General features: G+C 39.8%; 1 pseudogene; it reads right to left on the reverse strand.

Annotated features, from left to right (window-relative positions):
* Positions 1–7912: 7912 nt before the first annotated feature.
* Positions 7913–24250, reverse strand: part of LOC140713569 (transcription factor NF-E4-like) — a 42539-nt pseudogene continuing 26201 nt past the window's right edge.

The raw sequence follows: 24250 nt of genomic DNA on the forward strand, positions 1-24250 counted from the left end.
TAAGCAACTTCAGCAAAGTCTCAGGATACAAAATCAATGTGCAAAAATCACAAGCATGCTTATACACCAGCAACAGACAAACAGAGAGCCAAATCCTGAGTGAACTCCCATTCACAATAACTTCAAAGAGAATAAAATACCTAGGAATCCAACTTACAAGGGATGTAAAGGACCTCTTCAAGGATAACTACAAACCACTTCTCAGTGAAATAAAAGAGGACACAAACAAGTGGAAGAACATACCATGCTCATGGATAGGAAGAATCAATATCATGAAAATGGCCATACTCCCCAAGGTAATTTATAGATTCAATGCCATCCCCATTAAGCTACCAATGAGTTTCTTTACAGAATTGGAAAAAACTGCTTTAAAGTTCATATGGAACCAAAAAAGACCCCGTATTGCCAAGACAATCCTAAGCCAAAAGAGCAAAGCTGGAGGCATCATGCTACCTGACTTCAAACTATACTACAAGGCTACAGTAACCAAAAGGGCATGTTTTGTACCAAAACAGAGATATAGACAAAAGGAACAGAACAGAGTCCTCAGAAATAATACCACACATTTAAAAACATCTGATCTTTGACAAACCTGACAAAAACAAGAAATGGGGAAAGGATTACCTCTTTAATAAATGGTGCTGGGAAAATTGGCTGGCCATAAGTAGAATGCTGAAACTGGATCCTTTCCTTACTTCTTATGCGAAAATTAATTCAAGATGGATTGGAGACTTAAATATTAGACCTAAAACCATAAAAACCCCAGAAGAAAACCTGGGTAATACCATTCAGGACATAGGCATGGGCAAGGACTTCATATCTAAAACACCAAAAGCAATGGTAACAAAAGCCAAAATTGACAAATGGGATCTAATTAAACTAAAGAGCCTCTGCACATCAAAAGAAACTACTATCAGAGTGAACAGGCAACCTACAGAATGGGAGAACATTTTTGCAATCTGCTCATCTGACAAAAGGCTAATATCCAGAACCTACAAAGAACTCAAACAAATTTACAAGAAAAAAACAAACAACCCCATCTAAAAGTGGGCAAAGGATATGAACAGACACTTCTCAAAAGAAGACATTCATACAGCCAACAGACACATGAAAAAATGCTTATCATCACTCGTCATCAGAGAAATGCAAATCAAAACCACAATGAGATACCATCTCACACCAGTTAGAATGGCAATCATTAAAAAGTCAGGAAACAACAGGTGCTGGAGAGGATGTGGAGAAATAGGAACACTTTTACACTGTTGATGGGACTATAAACTAGTTCAACCATCGTGGAAAATAGTGTGGCGATTCCTCAAGGATCTAGAACTAGAAATGCCATTTTACCCAGCCATTCCATTACTGGGTATATACCCAAAGGATTATAAATCATGCTACTATAAAGACACATGCACACGTATGTTTATTGCAGCACTATTCACAATAGCAAAGACTGGGAATCAACCCAAATGTCCATCCGTGACAGATTGGATTAAGAAAATGTGGCACCTATACACCATGGAATGCTATGCAGCCATAAAAAAGGATGAGTTTGTGTCCTTTGTAGGGACATGGATGCAGCTGGAAACCATCATTCTCAGCAAACTATTGCAAGAACAGAAACACTGCATGTTCTCACTCATAGGTGGGAATTGAACAATGAGATCACTTGGACACAGGAAGGGGAACATCACACACCGGGGCCTATTGTGGGGAGGCGGAAGCGGGGAGGGTGGAGGGATAGCATTAGGAGATATACTTAATGTAAATGACGAGTCAATGAGTGCAGCACACCAACATGGCACATACATATGTAGCAAACCTGCACGTTGTGCACATGCACCCTAGAACTTAAAGTATAACAACAAAAAATAAATAAACAAATAAAACCAGGAAAGGGTATTACATTATCTCTTCATGGTACCATGGGGTGAAGAAAAAGTAAAAATAAAAAATAACACCATCTCACACACACACACACAAAAACTCTCATACCACTTTAAATCCCACATAAGTATGTATATGTGTATATGTACATATTTCAATATATAGTTTATTTTATATAAAATGTAAAGGATTATACAAAAACACCGCAGCATCTCCATTAAAATTAAGATTTTTATTATATTTTCAGCATATAGAGTTGACAAAGTCATAAACATTCACAAAGCAAAAATTTAGAAAAACTCAACCATAGGGTGAACTTGGGATTTTACTATATCTGAAAACTGGCATGAGCCTTCTAAGTAATTTGACCTGCACACCTATCCAACATCTCCAACATATAATCATTAAATCATTTCTATCAATAATCCTCACTTTTGCATCATTAGATTTTGTTTTGTTGTTATCCTCATACCCGTGTTCTAATTATACTCATACAGACCTAGTTTCATTGGAGTGGTAACCTTAGCTGCTTGCTACCTGTTGACATAAAGGAAAAAACTGAAACAAACTTAAAAAATTAGAGAATTTATTCGGGTTGGAGTGGTATCCTTAGCTGCTTGCTACCTGTTGACCTAAAGGAAAAAACTGAAGCAAACTTAAAAAATTAGAATTTATTTGGGTAATGTTTGAGATTTACAACCAAGCAGCAAAGACTCAAGTTGTCTGATAAGCAGAAGTTATAAGTAAATTGTTATCATTTTGTATTTGTTTTTCTGTTTTAAAATTTTCATTGATGGTTACCAATACATTTATTTTATTTTATATTTTTATATATTTAGGGAGTACAAGTGCAAGTTTCCTACATGCACATACTGCCTAGTGGTGAAGTCTGGGCTTTTAGTGTGCCCATCAACCAAAAAGTGAACATTGTACCCCATAAGAAGCTTTCCAACTCTCACTCCCATCCCACCCTATCTGTAATTTCCAGTGTCTAGTACTTCACTCTGCATGTGCATGCCTACCCATTGTTTAGTTCCCACTTATAAGTAAGAACATAAGGTATTTGACTTTCTCTTTCTGGGTTATTTCACTTAGGATAATGGCCTGCATTTCCTCCATGTAGCTGCAAAATACATGATTTCATTCTTTTCTATGGCTGAGCAGTATAAATGGTATAAATATGTATTACATTTTCTTCACCCAGTCCTTGATTGATAGACAACTAGGTTGATTCCGCATCTTTGCTATTGTGAATAGTGCTGTGATAAATACATGACTGCAGGTATGTTTTTGGTATAATGATTTCTTTCTCTTTGAATATATACCCAGTAGTGAGATTGCTGAATTGATTATTAATTCTATTTTTCATTTATTAGAGAAATCTCCATAGTATTTGTAAGGTTCTTGTATAGGTTCAAACCCCTAGAGTGTGCCAACAGGAAACATGAGGCAGTGTGGAGCAACATGCTGTTTTAATGAGCGCCTGGGTGCAGATGGGCTGAGGCCTAAAATGACATCAGCACCAACTGAGGACAGGGCAGGGGTTTTATGGTCTCCTGTAAACAGGAAGTGTCCCAGTCTGACATGACTGCTAAACAGTACCCAGACAGCCTCTTTCTCAACCTTCAGGGGTGTCTTCCGGCAAGAGTAGGTGTCTTCCGGCCGGCTCTCTTCCTGCCTCTGCTGTCTTTCTGGCACACGCTGCTAGCACAAGTAGCCTTGCACCTTGGGACTGAGTCTGAGAAGGGAGGAGTTACTCATCCCTTCAAGCTTTCAGCCCTGGGGAGAATCTTCCATTTGGTTATAGAAAAAAGGGAAAAGGGGCGACTTTCTTAATAACTACTTCGAACGTGACATAGGGGTGGTGTGGGCACCTTGGAAAAAGAAAACTTTAATTTTTGGGGGTATTCTTGAGAGATGGGTTGGAATTCATTGTGTCATTGTAGTAGGAGCATTGTCTGGATTGTCTGGCAGTTAACCATAGTTTCAACAAGAGTTTTAATGACTTTTATTATTAGTGGAATAATACAGGGGAGAAATAGGAGGAACCCAATGATGAAAATTACCATCCTTAGCAGGGTTTTAAATTCTCCTAAATTAAAGAACCCCCATCCTAGAAGGTTTGTTGGGTCCCATCCCTTCCAGATTTGGACTGGTATATGGGCTACTTTTCTGATGTTTGAAGCGATTTCTAGTACTGCTTCTCTGTTATTATCTATGTTAAAACAATAATTGGAGATACTAAACTTGACACAGGCCCCACCCTCTTCCGCTAATAAGCAGTCTAGTGCTAGCCTGTTTTGATAAAATTGCTGCGAGCATTTGGTTTTGTTGTTGTGTGAGCATTTCCAGGGCTAAGGTGATTTGGTTAGTGATTATCTCTAGAACAGCCTGTAGTCTAATTATTCTATTTAGCATATATATAGGAAGGTGATAACCCCATGAACCATCCTCAGCCCAAGAGATAGGACCATAATATTCAATGATCCATTGCAGAGGCCATTTGTCCTCTTGCCATCTTTGGCTCCCTCCTACCTTTAAGGATCATTTTTCTTTGTTTAGGTTATTATATGCAGGGACTCCGAGGGTGTTGCCTGCTGTTAATGTTTTGGACGGAGTAGTAGCCTTGGGGGTGAGCTTGACTCTGGTGCAATGGACCCAGTTGGGGAGTCCATAGACTCTCACTGCAGTTGGCGTGCTGAGTATCACAGTATAGGGACCTGTCCACTTTGGTTGTAGTTTTTGGTGAGGGTCGGGTTGGCAGATAAACAAGTCTGTGCCTGCAAGACAGTTATGTTGAGAGGACAAGGGGGTGTCAACAGGGAGAGGCATGGCCTCATTTGCTGCTTCACAAATGAAAGACCGTGTCTGGATTAAGGAGGGGAGGTAATCAACGAGTGGCTCGGAGTCTGGTAAGGGTGGAGGCCCTAAGACAAAAGTTCAGCCATACGTGATTTTAAAGGGACTATAAAAAGAGAGTGCTTTTGGTGTTGCACGGAGTCTTATGAGGGTGAAAAGGAGACGTTTTGTCCATAACTGACGGGTTTCTAGAGCCAGCCAGCTTGGTGAGTTGTGCTTTAAAGAGAGAGTTAATTTTTTCAACTTTGCCTGAAGACTGAGGTCTCTAGAGTGTGTGGAAAACCCATTTTATTCCTAAGGATGTAGAGACGCCTTGGGTAATTTGGCTGATAAAGGTGGGCCTTTATTGGACATGATGGATGCTGGGAGTCCAAAACGGGGAATTATATGCATGATGAGAGTTTGTGTGAGGATATTTGCACCTTCTGAAGTTGTTGGGAATGCTTCTACCGACCCGAAGAAAGTACAGACAAAGACTAGAAGACAGCGGAGCTGTTTATCAGGCAGCATGGGAGTGAAACCTACTTGCCAATCTTGCACAGGTACCTGGCCTTGGGCTTGGTGGGTAGGAAAAGGCTGAAGCTGGAGGAAGCCCTGGGGTGACACTGAGTGGCAGATAGAGCAGGACTGGGTAATTTCTCGAACATGGCTGGAAACGTGAGGACAAGTGAGAATAGGGCAGAGAAGTTGCAGGAGAGATTTGTAACTGACATGGAAAGAGTTGTGAAGGCTTTGGAGGATAGAAATTGTTTGAGAGTGAGGAAGAATGGAGCACCATTCCTTGACATAACATGGTCCCTGCCTTTGAAGGTTTTGGGCTCGTAAGTCCTCCTTTTCTTCTGAGAAGTAAAGCAGAGAGAACAAGGACAGAGACAGAAACTGGCCTTGCATGGGTTGTAGGGCTACTTGTTTGGCTACCTGATCTGCTAGTGCATTTCCAGCCAATATAGAATGCTCTGGGGTTTGGTGGTCCCTGCAATGAATGATGGCAACTTTCTGTGGGAGCCTGGCAGTTTGAAGGAGCTTGCTAATGAGAGAGCCATTTATGACACGAGTGTCTTTTGCAGTTAGGAAACCCCGTTCTTTCAGGATGGATGAGTGTGAGTGCACTACATGGAATGCATAATGAGAATTTGAATATATGTTGATCTGTTGTCTGACTGCTAAAGTGAGAGCTCAAGTGAGGGCAGTGAGTTCAGCTTTTTTGGAGGTGGTGCCTAGGAGGAGCAGATTGGCTTCAATAGTGTGGGGGGGTGACACTATAGCATAGCCAGCATGTCAGTGTCCTTGATGTAGGATGGAACTGCCATCTACAAACCAAGTAAAGGAGACATCTGGAAGGTTAGGTTTGGAAAATGTATAAGAAAGGTTTGAACAGTGTTCACACAGAAGTGTGTAGGGTCTTGGGTGGTTGTAGCTTCAGGTAAGAGCAAGGCTGGGTTTAGACAGGAACTGGTTAGCATGGTGGTGTGGGGCATTTCTATGAATAGAGCGTACAGCTGGAGGAACCATGGAGCAGAGATGAGACTTAGTACACTGTGGTGAGCTAGCATGTCTTTGATGTTATGGGTTGAATAAACTGCTAGATTGTCATGGAGAGATAGTTTTAGGCTTTCAAGGGTAAGGACAGCAGCTGCTGCCAATGCTCAGAGCCTGGTAGGACATCCAAGAACTGTGGCTTCCAGCTCTTTAGCGAAGTAGGCAACAACCTGGAGGATGGGTCCCTTACACTGGGTTAGAACACCTAGTGCCACTCCATGCCATTTGTAGGTATATAGAGAGAAAGGTTTGGTGAAGTCTGGGAGAGTGAGGAGGGGGGCTGAGATGAGAGCCTTTTGGAGTAGATAGAAAAGTTGGGTAATGGGCTGTGCAGGTTTTAAAGGCTCACAGAGAGGGCCTTTAGCAGCTTCGTATAATGGTTTGGCAAGTAGAGCGAAGGCGGAACTCAGAGCTTAAAAAGAGAGAATTTCTTGTTTAGTTTGAAGAGGCAGGAGGGACTGGAGGAGGGACATGTGGTTGGTTGTGAGCCCTTGGGTTTGCGGGGTAAGAGCTAGGCCTAGATAGGTGACTGAGGTGACTGAGGGAGTGAATATTTGTGCTTTCTTAGGGGAGACCCAATACCCCCATTCTGCCAAGAAGTTTAAAAGAGAGATAGTATGGGTGTTGCAGTCTCTTTGAGAGGGGCTACACAGGAGCAAATCATCAACATATTGAAGGAAAGTGGACAGTTTTAGGGATAAGTTACAGAGGTCATGAGCAAGGGCCTTCCCAAAAGGGTGGGAGCTGTCTCTGAAACCTTGAGGTAGTACACACCAGGTGAGCTAACGTGAACGGTGGGTATCAGGGGTTTCCCATGTAAAGACAAGGAGGTCTTTGGAATCAGGGTGTAAAGGAATTGTGAAAAAAAAATGCATCCTTTAGGTTTAGAATAGAATAATGGGTGGTACTGGACGGAATTGTGGAAAGGAAAGTATATGGGTTAGGAACCACTGACATACTGGGACTATAGTTTGGTTAATGAGCCTGAGGTCCTGGACTAAGTAAGTTCCATCTGGCTTTTTAACATGTAGAACCGGTATGTTAAAAGGGGAGTTTGTTGGGCAGAGTAGGTTACTGGCAAGGAGGCGAAAAATGATAGGCTTTAGGTCTGTGAGAGCAGCTTGGGGGATGGGATACTGCTTCTGTGATAGGAACTGGGTGGACTCTTTAAGGTTAATGCAGATGGGGGTGTGGTGTTCTGTGACTGAGGGTGTGAAAATATCCTAAACAGTGGGGTTAACTATGGATAGGGGATAAGGAAAAGTTGCATGTTTTAAGGTGGGAGGTTGAAGGAGTAGAAGAAAGTTAGATGCCCTGGAGGGTTCTGGGTTAATGCATAGGGTACTATGGGGAACATGGAAGTGGAGAATAGTTTGGAGTTTTGAAAGGATGTCTCTGCCTAGGAGTGGAGTTGGTAATGAGGGCAGGACTAAGAAAGAGTGAGTGAAGGAAAAGGTATGAAGGGAGCAGAAAAGTGGAGGGGTGGCTCGGGGTTTGGAGACTTGTCCATCAATTCCCACAACAGACACTTAGGAGGACGGGATGGGTCCCGAAAAATTAGGTAAAGTAGAGTAGTTTTCCCTGGTATTAATTAAAAAATATACTGGCCTACCTACCACCATCAGAGTTACCCTTGGCTCGGATGAAGAGATGGTGGTTGCTGGGGCATCCCTTCCAGGGCACCATCAGTCTTCAGCAGCAAGTCCGATGAGATCCAAGTAGGAGGTTATGGCCAGCTCAGGAAGGGATGGGGGCAGTCCTTGAGGGCGCCACTCACAGTCTAACTTCCAGTGGGGTTCTCTGCAGAGGGGGGCATGGCCTGATGGGCTTACCTTGGTTTAGTCATTGTCCGGACCAGTGGCCTACATTGCCACACTTGAAACAGGTGCCCGGTGGGGGTGGATTGCTAGCAGGCTTCTGTGTGGAGCTGCGGCCCCATGGGCCTGCAGGGCCCCTGATGGTGGAGGCAAGCATTTGAAACTCTGCCTGTTTTTGCCTTTTACTTTCATCATCATGATTGTTAAAGACTTTGAAGGCTAAATTAAGAAGGTCTCGTTGTGGGGTTTGAGGGCTGTTGTCAAGCCTCTGAAGCTTGCGCCAGATATCGGGGCGTGAGTTGGGAGATGAACCAACGGTTTAAGATAGTGGTTCCTTCTGAGCAGGCTGGGTCTAAGTTGTTATACTTTATTATGACTTCAGTTAAATGAGAGAGAAAAAGGGCTGGGTTTTTGTCAGGACCTTGGATGATTTCTGAAAGTTTTTCATAGTTTACTGCTTTATGGGCACTCTTTTTGAGTCCTGCAAGGAGATACACAATCAAGTGGTCTCAAGGTAGCATCCAGAGGCCCTGTCTTGATAATCCCAGTGGCAGTCCTGGTTGGGGACAGCCTCTGTGCCCGCAGGCTGGGCAGGAGTTTGGTGATGAATTTTATCAGCATGTGCCTGAGCTAGAATCCAGATACAATCCTGGTCTTCTGGGATGAGGGTGGAAGACAGGATAGCATAGAGGTCATGCCAGGTTAGTTCATAAGACTGGGTAAGGTACTGAAACTCCCTAATATAAGAGGTAGGGTCTTCTGGATATGAACTGAATCTTTTGTTAATTTGAGAGAGGTAAATGAGGGAGAAGGGAATATGAACTCTAACAATACCTTCAACTCCTGCGATTTCCTGAAGGGGGCACTCTAGCACGGGCACTGAAAGTAAGGGTGGGACATGGGCCAAAGATGGCGCATGAGAGAGTATGGGTGGGAGAGAAGGAAGAAGCCAGAAGTGGTTGCTGCTGAGGGTTTGATGGGGGAAGAGGGGTTAACAAGCAGTGGAGGATAGATAGGGGTGTAAGGTGGTGGGATGGGTTTACAAGCCTCCGGAGAGGGTGGTGGGGGAGGAGAATGGGTACAGACAATACTAGAATTGTCCTGAGGAGAGGACAGTGTAGGAAAAGAGATGGATACTGCTGACTGGGAAGATGGCGGCTGGAAAGATGGCAACTGAGAAGATAGCAACTGGGAAGACGGCTGAGAAGATGGCAGCTGAGAAGATAAAGAGGAGGCTTGGGGGGTTAAGGAAGACAGTTGAGAGGGAGATGTTGGGGCTGGGAGGGCTGGACAGCAGTCTACTGGATTCAAGGAGGAAAAAAAGGTACCGTTGGGAGGAGAAAGGCGATCAGGGCGGCGAGAATGCAGGGGAATGATTAGAACAGGTGAGCAAGAATTGCAGAGGTTGGGCTGTTATCTGACTGCAGAAAGCCTGGACATAAGGAGTTTCTTCCCATTTCTCCATTCATCAGCAATAATTGCTTAAGTCCGTTAAAATTGTAAAGTCAAATGTTCCATTTGCGGGCCATTTGGACCCATTATCCAATTTGTATTGTGGCCAGACTGAATTGCAAAAACAGACAAAGCGCTTAGGGTGGATATCTTGCCTGAAGCCTAAGGTTTGCAGGTTTGCAGGTTTTTATGAGGCAGCCTAGAAGGCTGTCCTTTGGAATGGAAGACTGGGAATTTCCCATAATGGAGGGTAGACTCAGGATAATAGGGAAACCGAGACCATCCTGGACGCTGGAGGGAGACGATAAAAGGAGTGATTGTCATTGCTGTCTCTTTCGTTCCTGGAATGGGATCAATGGCTTAGAGGCGTCCCCCTAAGACCAGATGATTAGCAAGTGCCTGGCACATGCTGGAGCCTTCTTGAACCAACGTTGGATTTTCAGACGAGAAACCAAAAGAGGCCATGTGGATTTTTCCCTGTTAACGGGGTTCCTGGGAAACTTACCAGTAGGCGAGATCAGTGACCCATGTGCATGCACAGAAAGGCGACTGGAGGCTGAGGAGCTTCCATTGTCTGGCTCCTGTGGCCTGCTCTCCAAGATGGAGGGGTAGGTCCACAGGGGGTGCAGACCTGAGCCCCTCCTGGGTTTCTGCACCAGATGTAAGGTTGTCTTATCGGTTCAAACCCCACGAGTGTGCAAACAGACAACATGAGGCAGTGTGGAGCAACATTTTTTTTTTTGGAGTGGGGGACAGAGTCTCAGAGTCATGAGTGCAGTGGCATGATCTCAACTCACTGCAACCTCCGCCTCCATGGTTCAGGTGATTCTCCTGCCTCAGCCTCCTGAGTAGCTGGGATTACAAGTGTGTGCCACCATGCCTGGCTATTTTTTGTATTTTTAGTAGAGATGATGTTTCACTGTGTTAGCCAGGATGGTCTCAATCTCCTGACCTCATGCTCCTCCCGCCTTGGCCTCCCAAAGTGCTGAGATTACAGGCGTGAGCCAACACCCCCAGCCCAGCAACACGTAGTTTTAATGAGCACCTGGGTGCAGGTGGGCTGAGGCCTAAAATGGCGCCAGCACCAAATAAGGAGGGAGTAGGGGTTTTAGGGTGGTCTCCTGTAAACAGGAAGTGTCCCAGTCTGACGTGACTGCTACTTAGTACCCAGAAGGCCTCTTTCTCAATCTTCAGGGGTACATGTCTTCCGGCAAGAGTAGGTGTCTTCTGGCCAGCTCACTTCCTGCTTCTGCTATCTTGCTGGCACATGCTGCTGGCACAAGTAGCCTTGCACCTTGGGACTGGGCCTAAGAATGGAGGAATTACTCATCCCTTCAAGCTTTCAGGCCCTGGGGAGAATCTTTCAGTATTCTCCATAAATGTTGTACTAATTTACATTCCCATCAACACTGTATAAGTATTCCCTTTTCTGCACATCCTTACCAACATATGTTAATTTTAGACTTTTTAATGATAGCCATTCTGACTGGTGTAAGATGGCTCAAATTTTGGTTTTAATTTGCATTTCTCTGATGTTTATTGATGTTAAGCACTTTTCATGCGTTTGTTGGCCAATTGTAAGTCTCCTTCTGAAAAATGTCTGTTTATGTTCTTTGCTTGTTTTTAATGGGGTTATTTGTTCTTTTCCTGTTAAGTTGTTTGACTTCCTTGTGAATTCTGTATATTAGCCCTTGCTGGATGCATCAATTGCAAACACTTTTTCCCCTTCTGTAGACTGTCTGTTTGCTCTGTTGATTATTTCTTATGCCGTGCAGAAGGTTTTCATTTAATTAAGTCTCATTTGTCTATTTTTGTTGTTTTTACTTTTGAGAATGCAAAAATCCTCAACAAAATATTAGCAAATATAATTCAATAGAACATCAAAAAGATAACACACTATGATCAGGTGGGATTTATCCCAGGTATACAAGGATGGTTCAACATACACAAATCAATAAACATGACATATAACGTAAACAGAATCAAGCATAAAAACCATATGATCTTCTCAACAGATGCAGAAAAAGCATTCAATAAAATTCAGCATTTCTTCATGATAAAAATCCTCAGGAAACTAGGCATAGAAGGAACATGCCTCAACATAATAAACACCATGTATGACAAACCCACAGCCAACATTATGCTTAATGGAAAAAGCTGAAAACGTTCCCCCTAAGAATTGGAACAAGACAAGGATGCCTATTTTCTCCACTCTTGTTCAGAGTCCTGACCAGAGAAATCAAGCAAAAGAAAAAAAGAAACATCCAAATTGGAAAAAGAAAGTCAAATTTTCTCTGTTCACTGACAATATGATCCCATATCTAGAAAACCCTAAAGACTCCACCAAAAAACTCTCAGATTTGATAAATGAATTCAGTAAAGTTTCATGATATAAAATTAACATCAGAAATCAGTAGCATTTTTATACAGCAATAATAATCTAGCTGAGGACCAAATCAAGAAGGCAATTTACAAAGCTACCAAAAAAGTAAAATGCCTAGGAATATATTTAACCAAGAAGGTGAAAGGTCTCTATAAGACCTATAAAACACTGAATAAAGAAATCATAAATGACACAAATAAAAAAAAAGAATCCCATGTTCATGATTGGAAGAATCAGTATCACTAAAATGACCATATTGCCCAAAGCAATCTAAGATTCAATGCAATCTCTGTCAAATTACCAATGTCATTTTTTTACAGAATTAGAAAAAGCATTTCTAAAATTCATATAGAACCAAAAAGAGCCTAAATAGCCAAAGCAGTTCTCAGCAAAAAGAACAAAGCTGGAGGTATCACATTACCTGACTTCAAATTACAAGGCTACAGTAACCCAAACCAGATGATACTAATATAAAAGTAGACACATAGATGAACAGAACAGAATAGAGAACCCAGACATAAAGTCGCATACCTACAACCAACTGATTTTTAACAAAGTCAATAAAAATATACACTGGGGAAGTGGCACCCTATTCAATAAATGGTGCTGGGAAAATTGGCTAGCCACATGCAGAAGAATGAAACGGAACCCACACCTCTCACGATACATAAAAATTAACTTAAAAACTAACTTGAGATGAATTAAAGACCTAAATGTAAAACCTGAAACTATGAAAATCCTAGAAGAAAACCTGAGAAAAACTCTTTTGGACCCTGGCCTAGACAAGTGGATTTTTAAAGGAAAAGAAGAGGCAGTTCCTACATTGTTTACTAAGAATTTACATTAAAACAACAAGCTATTGATTGGCTATACATTATTCTTTGTAGCACAAATTCTGGAAATATAAAGATAATGGCTGAGGCAACTAGTCAGGAATGAAATGTTTTTAAACAATTGTCCCCAGGCATGAGTGTAGAGGGCATAACTAAAGTCCCATACTCATGTTTCTCTGGGTCTGATAAATTTTGGATATCTCACATAACTCTCAGATTGTTCTGAGCTAGTTTTCTTTTTCATGACCCTGTGTTGGTTAAAAAATCTTCCCATAGAAGCATTGATGATCACCCTCTGCTGAGATTAGAGTAATAGATACTTTTCATCCTGCAGTTCTGGGGAGGCTCATTCCTCAATAGTCCACAGTCACTGAATTTTTTAACAGTTATCATTTTTTAATCATCTCTAGTCTACAAAATTTCACAATTTTTGTTTTCTTGGAAGAAATAAAACAATGACAGATAAAAACCTATTCCTTTGAGAAGTCAACTAAAAACTATAATTACACTGAGGCCCTTCTTTATAGACTTGCTATGGCAGGAAATAATTCAGGATTCAGTCCAAATTGTAAGAAAATAATGAAAACTCAAAAACAATGGTCAGGGCTACGATTTAACAACAGGTGTAGTATAGTTGTCTTCTGAAACCTACTTTTCTTCTGTCTCACATGTCCCTTTTTTACCAAAAGAGAAATCAGAGTAAGACCAATTTATTGGTGAAATTGAAAGGACACAAAAACACAAAGACTTACCTACCCCCTTGCTCCCTATGGTTACACCCTTTGTTCTGCTTCTGCTTTCTTATCTCTGCACATACCAGAGGTTTCGAAAGTTCTGTAAGTACCTGTTTTCTTCCCGGGGGGTTAAGTCACAAGACATGTTTAAGTAAGATAAACCCCTGCTGCCATAAACTGGTTGTGCAACCTGACGCAATATGATTAACTGCCTTTGTGTAGAAACTGCTCTTCCGTCTCAAATGTTGAACTGAAATACCCAAAATGGCGGGAACCAATCATAACTAGCCAAATCGCCTTGTTTAAATACCAGCCAATCATACATCTGATCTGTATAGTGATTCAATGACCACTTTTCTTAGACTATATAATACTGTGTAAAACTCTGGGAGGGAACTCTCTCTCTCTCTCTGGACCCTCTCATGCCGAGAGTGAGTGGGAGTTCTGGGTTCGAACCTGTAATAAAGATCCTTGCTGCTTAGCTTTGACTCTGGACTCTGGTGGTCTTCTTCGGGGAATAAACGGTCTGGGCATAACAAAATAAGTTCTAGACTTATGATACTTAGTCTGATTATTTGCATGAAGTTCAGCGAAAATAGTGATTGCCCTTATGGGCTCTTTTTAAATTGGCTTTGCTAGAACCTTTTCATAAGGAATCTCAGATTAGATTTTTTAAGCCTTTTGAAACTAATAAGCCAAGGCAACAATTCACCAGACTGTGCCTGTAATAGCTGTACAGAAGTAGAAGAGGATATTAAGGCTTCTGTTGGATTTATTTACAATTCTGATTCTGAATCTCTTTATACAAGCACACTCATTTGAAGAGAAAATAATTTGATTCTGTGTCACTTTGCAACTAGAACCTAAGTCCTTAATTGGCTGAAACTGTTGCATATACTGGGGTAGAAAAATGGGCTTGTGAGCATGTAAGTCCAGTGCATAATATTGAACCCCAACAAACTCGAATGATTTAGGTATTTTAACACTTATTTGGAGATAATGCTGAGCACAATGAGAGAAAGGGATATAGAAGAAAGAGCACTTTCTTAGTGTTACCAGGAAGTGAAGGATCCTTGCTTCTTGTCTTCTTGAAGGAAATAATTCAGTCAAGAGACTAGTAAAGGAGCCAAAAAGGTTTATTAAGGAAATAAAGGTACACTCCAAGAGAGGATCAGGCTCACATGGCTAGGAACAGCCCTGAGAATTCTGTGTTGAAGTTTTTATTATGTGAGACTTTTTCTTTAAGTTCCCACCTCTATCTTAAGTCTCTGCCTTTTTCTTGTTTCCTGCTTCTGTCTTAAGTTTCTGCCTTTGTTATCCTCTAGTTCCTGCCCAGGTTTGTTGGATTCTCCCTTGCTGTCAGTAGATGTGCCTGTGTGGGGACTGATAATCAATATGAATCATACTTAATGGTAGTGTCGCTAATTACTGCCACCCCAGGAAGGTCATATAGTGGTCAAATCTGTACTTATTGTGCCTGTACATATTTCAGGAATTTTCCTTTTGTCCCTTGTCCCTTCTTATCAGCATATAGCTAGCTATATTCTGACAGCTCAATCACAGAATAATTACTGGGTGTCTTACGGAGTGTTCTGTTCTGCATAGGTATTTCCCTTCCTCTCTGCTCAGTTAGCATGCATGTTCGGGGTGGTCTCTGGGATGCAAGACTTTCTAGAGCCTCATTCCCTGGGAGCTCCCTTTCCTGCTCATGTCTGTCTGCCTACTCTAACAGTAATGCTTAGTTTGCCTTCTATTTCCCTGAAAAATACAGCTTTGGTGAAAAAATCATCATTCATTAAAGAAAATAAAACCTCTTTGGCTAACCAGGCCCACTTTCCTTAGAGGCAGTGTAGGGATTATCTATTGCTATCACGCCCATCTCTTGCAATCTCACCTTCAGCTCCAAGTGGCTCATCAAAATATTTTCATATGTTTGTATTCTACCTGTACCAGATCACAAATATACTTTTGCTCATTTTATAATATTATAATATTTCTAGTGCTTTAAAAGTGTTTCCTTCCTTGCTGCATCTCTGGAAGTTGCCCAGCAACATTTGTTATAGTGTCTATTCAGACTGATACTTCTCCTGCCTTCTCTGTTGAAGTCCCTGTGTTGTATTATTTGGGGAATACAGCTTCAACCATCCCCTTCCACATACATGTATATGAAACATACATAGTAATCTACAAAGTATTAATTTAATCTATGAAATACAGTTTTCTATTTAGCATCTATTATTCAGGTCTGTGACTTAGGAGGCACAAAATAAACATGAAGACTGATTATTGTCTTTACTACACAGTCCATTATGCACTCTTCTAAAAGGTACTTATATTGGGAAAATTTAATTTTTAAAAGTAACAATGAATATGTTTTAAATCCACCATGTGCTAAAATATGTTTTAAACTTCTGTGTCTTATTAGAACTGTGAGTTTTATTCCTAGCTGTACATCGACAGAGAAGATGAGGGGTAATGAAATGGCCTACATATGTCACAAAAAACTACATAAGCAACGTTTTTTGTTAGTCCATCTTTGGCATATTTATGTAAGGAGAAAAAAACAAAACAAAATAAAAACATTTGAAATAGCACAAAGGACCTTGTCTTACTAGCTTTCCAGAAGCTTGTTTTTATAGATGTCATGGTGCTCTGTTTGGAATACAGCCCCAAACCATCACATTCCATTATAATTAACTGGGTAGCATGTGACTGTTCTACTGATGGGCTGATTTTGAGATGGAAATTTTGGAGGAATCCCATCAAATGCTGGAGAATGCACACACATTTGGTATAAAGGAATTATAATTAAACTTCAGTCATCCTCTCCTACAGAGAACATTGAATTCGAGTCAAAATTGGCTTCTATTATGTTTAAGTCTATCACAGGCACTGGGGGAAGATCATTAAGACACTAGAGCAACGTGAAATCTGTGGGCAAATGTTCTACTTATTATAACGTGTGGGTGAATTCAAAGCTGTCCCCAGAGTGAATGCAAATATAGTCTCTTGTGATTCTCACCAGTATAACCGTGCCACTAGAGTAAGGCCTCAGGTCATGTAAAAAAAACTCCACAGAGTGCCCAGCTCTCTCTCTAGAAGTGCCTACAGAAACTCAAGAAAAATAAGGAGTCATTTTGGATACGAACTTAACCTTCCTCTACTTTTCTCCCTTCCCCACACTTAGAATCAGATTCATTTATCAAAGTTTCCCCATATCCATATAAAAAGCCACTCCCTTCCTGTCTTCTTTGAAACAAAATCGCTTGTGGAAAAGGAAGAAGCCACCTTTCTGTTGATGGCTTAGGAAGAATGAGCCTACCTTGCTGTTACTATGATTCATTCTTGTCAAGCACCATTAGAAGAGCAAAAGGATAAGTTTGACTCTTCCCCTTTCCACAAATAACATTTTTGTGACTTTTATTTTACTCCAAGGATTATAATTGTTGTTGCTCAGAAAAATTGAAGAAGCCTCAAGGTCCCCTTGACATGTTCCTACTGTTCCTACTGTTTCTCTCAAAGCATAGGGTAAGGTTGTTGTCTGAAGTTCCGCTATCTGCCTTAAGTCTCTGCCCACCAAGGAGAACAATCTTTTTTCCTCCTCCCTGTAATCTCATTATCTATGGCAGAGGCAAGACAAAGAATGTAATCATACCTGACCAAACTCTTACAACATAATGTCTCACAAGCTTATTCAATTTCCAAAGAGAACTGTTTATCATTTAACCTCTGTTCTCTATCCATTCATTCTTTCTAGTCATCATTTATTGTCCCTCAAGAGAATACCTCTTCTCCCACTTCCCATAACCGGTTTTGTGAAAATCCAAGCCCCTATTCTTTCTGTGACCTCGAGATGGCATATAGCTTCTGTATCTCCTTGGGAAGTTGAGTCTTCATTCTGAAGCCTCCTGTGTGTACACAGTAAGTAAGTTTTTATGCCTTTTCTTTAATTAATCAGTCTTTGGTTAATTGATTTTTCAGGGAAACTTCACAGGGCCAAAGGCCTTGGTTCCTACAAAATATCTATTTTAGCATGACATATTCTGTATACACCTATTAAACTAGCTTAGAAGTACTATAAAGAATTGATACAGTTTTCCGTATCAATGAGATAGGGCAAACACCCCTCTTAGGGGCCTGCTGGGACCTCTCCGCAAGCATAAAATCTAAATAATATGTATTTCAAGTCCCTTAAAAAAAATTCTAGGCACCTAGTTAGCAAAAATAAATGAACAACCTGATAACCAAGAAGATGCAATAACTTCAACAATAGCCTCCCAAGCAAGTCAGAGTCACATGGTGTTTTGGTTGCCCCTGAAAACTAAAAGATTACATCCAAACATATGGACTTGAGTTGTTTTTCGGAAACCTGGACTCCCCAAATGACAAATGCCAAACAGTCTGGCATGGTGGCTCACGCCTGTAATCCCAGCACTTTGGGAGGCTGAGGCAGGCAGATCACAAGGTCAGGAGTTTGAGACCAGCCTGACCAACATGGTGAAACCCCATCTCTACTAAAAATACAAAAAGTAGCTGGGCATGGTGCCAGGTGCCTGTAATCCCAGCTACTGAGGAGGCTGAGGCAGGAGAATCGCTTGAATCTGGGAGGCAGAGGTTGCAGTGAGCTGAGATCATGCCACTGCACTCCAGCCTGGGTGACAGAGTGAGACTTCATCTCAGAAAAAAAAAGAAGAAGAAGAAAGAAAAATGCCAAACATTGTCGCACAGACCTCAGATAAGAGAAAACTAAGAGCTAGTATCTGATCACCTTTCTTTGCCCTAAATTTCTTCCTGGGGGTCCTGGGGAGCATCTTGCCCACAGGCTAAACCTTAACTTTCGTTTCTGTTGAACCCCAAGCTTTTAAACAAAGCATTACTTCTTTAGCCTATTGCAAATTAAAAACACATCTCTAAATTCGCCTATGACTTGTGAGTCCCTACTTCAAGACATCCCACCTTTTTGGGCCAAGCAAATATATATACTCTTTATGTTGATTTATGATTTTGCCTGTAACTTTTGCTCTCTTAAAATGTACTCTTGTCTTAAGAACCATTGCTTGAAAGTCATTGGGGAGTTCAGATCTTCAGCATTAGTTGCCCATCTTCTTTGCTTGGTGACCTACAATAAATGACTCACTTTCTTTTGCTGAATATCCTGGTGTGTTTGCCTTTTTTTGTGTGTACCAGGCACACAGATCCAAGCCTTGTTTGGTAACATCAATAATGAAACAGTAGTCTTTGTCTTTACACACATGTTTGCACACATACACACACACACACACCCCTTACTCCACAAACAAAAATTAATAGATTCTGGTTCTTTCCATCTAAAGAATCCCTAGATTTTTAAACACATGCTGCTGAATAATTTCAATTTCCCAGTCACCATTAATTTTTGTTCTTTCATTCAACAGGCAATTTTTAACATATTGTATATAAAACACTGTGCAAAAAGACCATGAATAAATAATGTTCTTTTTCATAAAGGAGTATACAGTGAATAGGAGGACAAGTGTTCACAGTGTGATAATGGCTATGATAAAGACATACAGAAAACAATGGTAGCACAGACAAGGGGTACTTCACCCAGGCTGGCAGAGGTGGTAGTGACAGGAAAGGGGAAGAAACTGTCATGAGCGACCCTTGAAGGACAAACAGAACAAACAGGAGATAAACAGGTAAAAAACAGGGTGTTAAGAGAAGGGACATGTTAGCTTTTATAAGTAACTTCAATTTTGGGACCCCAGTTTTTTTATCTATAAAAATTGGATGATAACTATCTAGAACACACCAACATGTCTAAATGTGTGTGTTTGTATGTGTTTATGTGTGTGTGTGTGTGTGTGCATGCGAGTGTGCACCCATTTTGGTTGGTACCTTCTCTGATTCCTCAGCTAACCTCATTACATCAGTAAGAAGATAAATTAGGAGAGTGTATGTGAACATACAAAGTAATCTATACAATATAAATTTAATTAATTAAAATCTACCAGGATGACTTTGTTGCTTGAATCACATGTTGACTTAGAAAGATGCTGAAGGTAAAAAGTGGAAGAAGAAAGAAGAAATCTAACTGATATAGAATTGCTATTAAGCACAACATGAACAAGGTATTTAGATATACACTCCTTTTTTATAGTTCCCAAAAACCAATAGATAGAAATATGCAATTGAAGGAGACCAGGGAACCTCACTCCTAAATCATGGCACCGTAGTATGATGATTGTTTTAAATTAAAGACCCTTAAAGGTCAGAAGATGCTGGAACAGACTCTACTCTGATATTCCCCTATCTACCTTAAGACTGCACCTGCCAAAGAGAACACAATTGCCTTCTACTTCCTTCCTGAAATCTCATTATCTGTCACAGAAAAGAAGATTGAAGAATGTAACCACACCTGGACAGACTTTTTCACAAGATAATATCTAGTTCATTCAAATTCCAAAGGGAATCATTTACAAGTTAATTTTTGCCTCTTGGATCTATTTTTTCTCCCTAATAATCATTACCCCTCAAAAAAGTCACCTACATTTTCCATCTCCCCCTGTAAAGAAGGGTATATCAGCATCTGGGCTTCATTGGGTTATTGGATAACCATACTTCTGTGATTTTCTCCCATGCACATTCAATAAATTTTGTACACCTTTCTCATATTAAGCTGCCTTTTGTCAGTTCATTTTCAGTGAACCTTCAGTAGGAAGAAAAGATAATCTCCCTCCACCTCTACACTATCATTATTTTCCAAAGGAGAAAACTCATAAAAGTTAAATATTTTTCCCATGGTAAAACAGCTAGTAAGTGGAATACTCAGAATTTTATGTCAGTTGTTCTAAGTTCTGTTTTCATATTCCTATGTGGCAAAGAACAAATGTTGTGAGAGTACTTCATCCTCATATCATAATCACACCTTAATTTCTTTGACTCCCTCCAAAAATTACACCTGTACTTGGTCTGGTTCCAAAACAATCAGTGATGCCAAGAACAAGATCAGAGGCCTTTGGACTTTATCAAAATCAAGGGGTATTGCTGGATCTCCTTGGAACAGTGCTTCCTTTGCTTAAGAAAAACTAAGGCTAATGTCCTATTCTCCTCCCCACTCCAAAGCAAGAAAAGAAACAAAGGAAAAAGCCAAGTTACTGGGTTTAGAGAAAAATCATGTGAAGACTCATGCCTTAGTTCATCTTCTGCAGTCAACACTATGCACTAAGAGCTGACTGTGTGTTTAGCACTAGAGAAATGCCAGTTGGCATCAGAACTGTACCTCAAAGGATGAGTGAGATTCCAGGCTGAGAGAAAATATAACTGTCAAGGCACAGAGGTGGGAACACCTAGGTGATGTCTGGGAAGTACCAATAAGTTCAAGTTAGTTAGAAAATAGATCATGAGAAGAATAGAGATATCAGTCTATCTCCCAAATATCTCACAATTCTGTCCCTCTCTCCACCTCTAATTCCATGGTCTTGGTTCAATATCAGTCTATCTCCCAAATATCTCACAATTCTGTCCCTTCTTTCCACCTCTACTTCTGTGATCTTTGTTAAATATCGGGACTCTTAATAACAGCTTGTCATTATTCTCAGTATGAAAAGACACTGTAGCCTGAAACTATCTTACTTTTCTAAATTTTACAAAAATACATTTGACCATTTAATACTTAACTAGGACTCCCCCAGGACCTTAGACAGTGCCTGAGAAGTGAGAGGCCCTGATGCTTGTTTCGTTATCTTTATGTTAATCTGCATCTGGGGAGTAAAGGATGCAGTTGATAAGGAAGGAATAAGAAAATAGAAGATAAATTATATCATCAGCACATGTCAAGAGAAAAGTAACCATAGGACAAACATCCTTCCCCAAATAACAAGAAATAAATATCATTGAATATTTATGTAAAAAGGCTGATTTTTTTCTAGAAATGATGATAATGCCCTAAATCAGCAAAATTAAATGTTCCACCATCAGTAAAACTGCTTGCTCAAATATTAAGCCAAGTTTAAACTTGTATCTTCCCAGTCACCATTAATTTTTGTTCTTTCATTCAACAGGCAATTTTTAACATATTGTATATAAAACACTGTGCAAAAAGTTTAAAACTTATATCTTCACTCATAATAAAAGGTAAACATATGGGGTCAACCTTGGAAAGCTGGATAAACATTTATTCCTGTGAAACAGAAAGAATAGCATTAACAAATTTAAGAAAAAAAAGGAGAGAGGACTTTTCATACAATAAAAGAAGATATCTGAAAATAATAGAAAATATTTGCATTAATCCAAAAGTTCTTTGCTTGCCCTTAGAATATCTTCCAATAAATTGAATTATTGAAGGAAATGTTATTACATATCAAGGGAAATAACAATATTATTTACACATAGCTTGATTTCTTATATCTAAAAAATTGTGAATTTAGTACTTACAAATAAATATGAGAGACATACTGACTAAAGCCAGCAATAAAAATAAAAAATATTATGTCACTGTCATCACATCACATTATAAATATCCTTAAAATTATCCCCTTGTGTCACTATCCACATATGAATACTTCTTATGATAGCACACAATTTTATTTACTTTCCACTATCTGGAAAAGTTATTAACATTTTAGACATGAGCTTGTCAAATTAAAAAATCTCACAGCAACTGTTTCACATTAATTGCAAAAGTCATCACTTGGCCAATATTTAAAACTAGTTGTCAAAATAAAGATAAAAACTTAATAAAGAATGATATACTGCCAATATCATGACATGCATAAGAGTGCATAATTTTAGCTGTCTTTGATGGACACAAGAAAAAGCTTTTGAATAAAATAAAATAGTAAAATATATTGCAGAGACAATTAGCTTCATCATTAGGAGCATTTGCCATGATGTGCCTGTGGTTCTAAATTTTTGAATTCATATTAAAACTGATAAAACGAAGAGTGTTTTTCTCACTAATGCCACAACTTAGGACTAATTCATAGAAGAAACTACCTATAAAAGGCTTTTGTTATGGTAGTTGCCATTATGTCAGCAAATAAATGCACTTGAATTGCATCCAAGACCGACTACCCAGTCTTCACCACTTTGCAAAACAAGTTTTCTTTATGAAACAAAAATGTCGAGGCAATTTCTAACTTGCAGTGAGTTGTATTCTAAAATATATTTTGCAGGTGGCTGTTTGTCAGACTCACAATGATTTCCATGGTGCCATACTCGGGGGTCAACTAGAGAAATAAATTTAACCCATAATATACCAATATTATAGAATAAATTATAAGAAGTATGTACTGTGTATAACAAGAATTCTCTGGAAACAACAGTTACTGATTTTTCTAAAAATGCCAGGAACACATCCCATGTTTGCTGCAGCTGAATAAGAAATTTCCATTCCAACTCTATCTCTGCTGAATAGGCAGTTAGAACAAAGAGTTTATCAGCTTTAAGTTAATGCAGAAGTTGTGAGAGTTAGAGTTGAGGAAGAAAAGTTGAAAGGCATGATTGCTACAAACTGAGGGCGTCTGGTATAATAGGGCCTTAAAAACACATCAGTAGCCATTTGCCACATATCCCTTTTGTTTCTTCTTGTCAACCCAAGGATATGTTAGAATGTAAGATTTCTGATAGCATTATCTTTGAATTATGATCTGGGTTTGTTCCCTCTCAAGTCTAATTAGAAACAGTTTCTTTTTTCCTATTTCACTTTTTCTAAAATAAACCAAAAAGGACTATCTGAGGTGTTTTGCTTTCTTTGAGTTTTATCTGCTTAAATCAATTTTTACTGCAACTTACAATGAGGAAACAAACAGAATTTCTTATGAGCCTCTCAAATTCTTCCTTCTCATATAAAATCAGTTATCTTCATATTAGTAATACAGTAAGCTTGTTTGTCAGAACCAGCTATGAGAGATACAGCAACTACTTTTGATTAATGATAGTTTAATTATCAACGTTTTAATGTAATGTTTAAAAAATAACTTATAATGGATTTAAGGTTAGTTCTATAATAAATGACCTCTTTCTTGCAGTCTGATGTGTTTTTGAAAAGTGAGAGAGAAAGTGCTGGAATTTTTTATATGTAAATTGGGAATTCGACAGTGCCTACAGGCCTACTTTATCAATGCAAACATGATCATATGTCTTGAGTGACAATGTATAAAAAATGTAGAGAAACACCCCTGTAGAGAAAGATGGAATCTTTGTAGACGGAAAGAACTGGAAAAAGAAAAAACCTTTTCTGAGTTTAATAGAAATGTCAGGATCTTGTTTACCTGGGCGTTTTATTAGAGGCCTTTGGGTAGAGTCTAAGGGAATGCACTAATTAGCATGTGCTCAGTCTCAGCATTGGGATGGCAATGAAGGACAGATGGGAAAGCATATCTTAGTCTTTTACCATTTCATTTTAAAGTTCTGCCTCATAGGACCCTATCTTAGATAATATCAGAAGCAAAAGAGGAAGTTGGATCCATCAAACTATTTCCAAATATTAGTTAAGAAGGAGGTTAGCGCACAAAGTAGAGAAAGTGAGAAGAAAACATAAAATTGAAGGATTTTCCATTGTTTCCACTAAAATAGGAGGGATATAAAAACTACCTTTGCAAAGATTATGACAGTGAGAGAAATCTAACATGGCTGATTCCATCTTGTTCTAGCCTCACAGTCTGACCGTCTTTGCTCATTTCTGGGAATAGGCCCAGCTAAACATGGGAGGAATTCAGTTTTTAGTTTAACCTGGAAGCAAAGATGGTAATAATCCCCCCCGAA

Source organism: Chlorocebus sabaeus, chromosome 15 (genome assembly GCF_047675955.1).
Source record: "Chlorocebus sabaeus isolate Y175 chromosome 15, mChlSab1.0.hap1, whole genome shotgun sequence".
Classification (NCBI taxonomy): domain Eukaryota; kingdom Metazoa; phylum Chordata; class Mammalia; order Primates; family Cercopithecidae; genus Chlorocebus; species Chlorocebus sabaeus.